This window comes from Rhipicephalus microplus, chromosome 7, assembly GCF_043290135.1.
Source record: "Rhipicephalus microplus isolate Deutch F79 chromosome 7, USDA_Rmic, whole genome shotgun sequence".
Lineage (NCBI taxonomy): Eukaryota > Metazoa > Arthropoda > Arachnida > Ixodida > Ixodidae > Rhipicephalus > Rhipicephalus microplus.
The window spans coordinates 4,263,166-4,266,943 of record NC_134706.1 but is presented as its reverse complement, the minus strand read 5'-3'; the positions used below and the strand labels follow the sequence as shown (position 1 = coordinate 4,266,943).

General features: G+C 41.6%; 7 non-coding genes across 7 annotated transcripts; all 7 read left to right on the top strand.

Annotated features, from left to right (window-relative positions):
• Positions 1–623: 623 nt before the first annotated feature.
• TRNAT-CGU (transfer RNA threonine (anticodon CGU)) lies at positions 624–696 on the top strand. Its single transcript has one exon. It is a non-coding gene; the product is annotated as a tRNA-Thr (tRNA).
• A 382-nt stretch (positions 697–1,078) lies between these two features.
• TRNAT-CGU (transfer RNA threonine (anticodon CGU)) lies at positions 1,079–1,151 on the top strand. The gene has a single exon. It is a non-coding gene; the product is annotated as a tRNA-Thr (tRNA).
• A 382-nt stretch (positions 1,152–1,533) lies between these two features.
• Positions 1,534–1,606, top strand: TRNAT-CGU (transfer RNA threonine (anticodon CGU)). Its single transcript has one exon. It is a non-coding gene; the product is annotated as a tRNA-Thr (tRNA).
• Positions 1,607–1,988: 382 nt separating this feature from the next.
• Positions 1,989–2,061, top strand: TRNAT-CGU (transfer RNA threonine (anticodon CGU)). The gene has a single exon. It is a non-coding gene; the product is annotated as a tRNA-Thr (tRNA).
• Positions 2,062–2,443: 382 nt separating this feature from the next.
• On the top strand, positions 2,444–2,516 carry TRNAT-CGU (transfer RNA threonine (anticodon CGU)). The gene has a single exon. It is a non-coding gene; the product is annotated as a tRNA-Thr (tRNA).
• A 382-nt stretch (positions 2,517–2,898) lies between these two features.
• TRNAT-CGU (transfer RNA threonine (anticodon CGU)) lies at positions 2,899–2,971 on the top strand. The gene has a single exon. It is a non-coding gene; the product is annotated as a tRNA-Thr (tRNA).
• A 382-nt stretch (positions 2,972–3,353) lies between these two features.
• On the top strand, positions 3,354–3,426 carry TRNAT-CGU (transfer RNA threonine (anticodon CGU)). The gene has a single exon. It is a non-coding gene; the product is annotated as a tRNA-Thr (tRNA).
• The last annotated feature ends 352 nt before the right edge of the window (positions 3,427–3,778 follow it).

Sequence of the window (3,778 nt, the reverse complement as noted above, 5' to 3'; positions counted from 1 at the left end):
CCACTTTATCGCCTCCGAGACGGGCACGCACGCCGCGTGCTTGCTATATCAGAGGCCATCCTTCGTTTTCCAACATAGCTGCCAGATAGCGCTCACGTCTCATGTGACCCAACGCTCTCGTTCGCCTCCGCTGCACGCATCGAGCGACTCTAACGCAGCGCCTCCAGAATACCATTCACCAATTTTCTCGCCCAGAACATCAAATAAACGTTTTGTTGACTCTCTCCAGACGCAAGACTATCGTCTTTCGACGCCATTTGCAGTAAAACATGCAGATACGGGGCTAATGTTTTCTTCATGCGCTTATATATATATATATATATATATATATATATATATATATATATATATATATATACACGGAAAAACGAGCCCTTAGGTATACACTTCTTTCCCTTATTTCATTGAACGAGGGTCTCGTACTGGCAGACTTGGTGTGTTTAGGTTGTATAAGAGGGACAATTAATCAGCTGCCCGCTCATAATAAGTTCACGTGCTGCGTGACGCCAAACATGCGAATAAGAGTGTTTTCACACTCGTTCTTTGGCTTATAGATGGCGCTGACTGTCACTCCCACTTCTAAATTCACAGATAACCCCAAAAAAGTGGATGGAGGGAGGGCCGCTGTGATAGCTCAGTGGTTAGAGCATCGAACGCGTAATTCGAAGGTCGTAGGTTCGATTCCTGCTCACAGTTGGTAATTTTTTCATCCACTTTTCTTTCTTCTTATTTACATTCCATTGGTTTTAATAACTTCCCCTGTACATTCCTTGGCATTACTGTCTGTTATATCTCATTAATATTGTGTTAAAACACGGAAAAACGAGCCCTTAGGTATACACTTCTTTCCCTTATTTCATTGAACGAGGGTCTCGTACTGGCAGACTTGGTGTGTTTAGGTTGTATAAGAGGGACAATTAATCAGCTGCCCGCTCATAATAAGTTCACGTGCTGCGTGACGCCAAACATGCGAATAAGAGTGTTTTCACACTCGTTCTTTGGCTTATAGATGGCGCTGACTGTCACTCCCACTTCTAAATTCACAGATAACCCCAAAAAAGTGGATGGAGGGAGGGCCGCTGTGATAGCTCAGTGGTTAGAGCATCGAACGCGTAATTCGAAGGTCGTAGGTTCGATTCCTGCTCACAGTTGGTAATTTTTTCATCCACTTTTCTTTCTTCTTATTTACATTCCATTGGTTTTAATAACTTCCCCTGTACATTCCTTGGCATTACTGTCTGTTATATCTCATTAATATTGTGTTAAAACACGGAAAAACGAGCCCTTAGGTATACACTTCTTTCCCTTATTTCATTGAACGAGGGTCTCGTACTGGCAGACTTGGTGTGTTTAGGTTGTATAAGAGGGACAATTAATCAGCTGCCCGCTCATAATAAGTTCACGTGCTGCGTGACGCCAAACATGCGAATAAGAGTGTTTTCACACTCGTTCTTTGGCTTATAGATGGCGCTGACTGTCACTCCCACTTCTAAATTCACAGATAACCCCAAAAAAGTGGATGGAGGGAGGGCCGCTGTGATAGCTCAGTGGTTAGAGCATCGAACGCGTAATTCGAAGGTCGTAGGTTCGATTCCTGCTCACAGTTGGTAATTTTTTCATCCACTTTTCTTTCTTCTTATTTACATTCCATTGGTTTTAATAACTTCCCCTGTACATTCCTTGGCATTACTGTCTGTTATATCTCATTAATATTGTGTTAAAACACGGAAAAACGAGCCCTTAGGTATACACTTCTTTCCCTTATTTCATTGAACGAGGGTCTCGTACTGGCAGACTTGGTGTGTTTAGGTTGTATAAGAGGGACAATTAATCAGCTGCCCGCTCATAATAAGTTCACGTGCTGCGTGACGCCAAACATGCGAATAAGAGTGTTTTCACACTCGTTCTTTGGCTTATAGATGGCGCTGACTGTCACTCCCACTTCTAAATTCACAGATAACCCCAAAAAAGTGGATGGAGGGAGGGCCGCTGTGATAGCTCAGTGGTTAGAGCATCGAACGCGTAATTCGAAGGTCGTAGGTTCGATTCCTGCTCACAGTTGGTAATTTTTTCATCCACTTTTCTTTCTTCTTATTTACATTCCATTGGTTTTAATAACTTCCCCTGTACATTCCTTGGCATTACTGTCTGTTATATCTCATTAATATTGTGTTAAAACACGGAAAAACGAGCCCTTAGGTATACACTTCTTTCCCTTATTTCATTGAACGAGGGTCTCGTACTGGCAGACTTGGTGTGTTTAGGTTGTATAAGAGGGACAATTAATCAGCTGCCCGCTCATAATAAGTTCACGTGCTGCGTGACGCCAAACATGCGAATAAGAGTGTTTTCACACTCGTTCTTTGGCTTATAGATGGCGCTGACTGTCACTCCCACTTCTAAATTCACAGATAACCCCAAAAAAGTGGATGGAGGGAGGGCCGCTGTGATAGCTCAGTGGTTAGAGCATCGAACGCGTAATTCGAAGGTCGTAGGTTCGATTCCTGCTCACAGTTGGTAATTTTTTCATCCACTTTTCTTTCTTCTTATTTACATTCCATTGGTTTTAATAACTTCCCCTGTACATTCCTTGGCATTACTGTCTGTTATATCTCATTAATATTGTGTTAAAACACGGAAAAACGAGCCCTTAGGTATACACTTCTTTCCCTTATTTCATTGAACGAGGGTCTCGTACTGGCAGACTTGGTGTGTTTAGGTTGTATAAGAGGGACAATTAATCAGCTGCCCGCTCATAATAAGTTCACGTGCTGCGTGACGCCAAACATGCGAATAAGAGTGTTTTCACACTCGTTCTTTGGCTTATAGATGGCGCTGACTGTCACTCCCACTTCTAAATTCACAGATAACCCCAAAAAAGTGGATGGAGGGAGGGCCGCTGTGATAGCTCAGTGGTTAGAGCATCGAACGCGTAATTCGAAGGTCGTAGGTTCGATTCCTGCTCACAGTTGGTAATTTTTTCATCCACTTTTCTTTCTTCTTATTTACATTCCATTGGTTTTAATAACTTCCCCTGTACATTCCTTGGCATTACTGTCTGTTATATCTCATTAATATTGTGTTAAAACACGGAAAAACGAGCCCTTAGGTATACACTTCTTTCCCTTATTTCATTGAACGAGGGTCTTGTACTGGCAGACTTGGTGTGTTTAGGTTGTATAAGAGGGACAATTAATCAGCTGCCCGCTCATAATAAGTTCACGTGCTGCGTGACGCCAAACATGCGAATAAGAGTGTTTTCACACTCGTTCTTTGGCTTATAGATGGCGCTGACTGTCACTCCCACTTCTAAATTCACAGATAACCCCAAAAAAGTGGATGGAGGGAGGGCCGCTGTGATAGCTCAGTGGTTAGAGCATCGAACGCGTAATTCGAAGGTCGTAGGTTCGATTCCTGCTCACAGTTGGTAATTTTTTCATCCACTTTTCTTTCTTCTTATTTACATTCCATTGGTTTTAATAACTTCCCCTGTACATTCCTTGGCATTACTGTCTGTTATATCTCATTAATATTGTGTTAAAACACGGAAAAACGAGCCCTTAGGTATACACTTCTTTCCCTTATATATATATATATATATATATATATATATATATATATATATATATATATATATATATATATATATATATATATATATGCATATTTGGGACATGCCGGTGACGGCAAAAATCAGCGGATAGTCTCCATAAAGTTGTTATTGCAATAAACTCACGCCATCTTCTGCTAAAGGGAACCATGCGTAGCGTAGATGCGA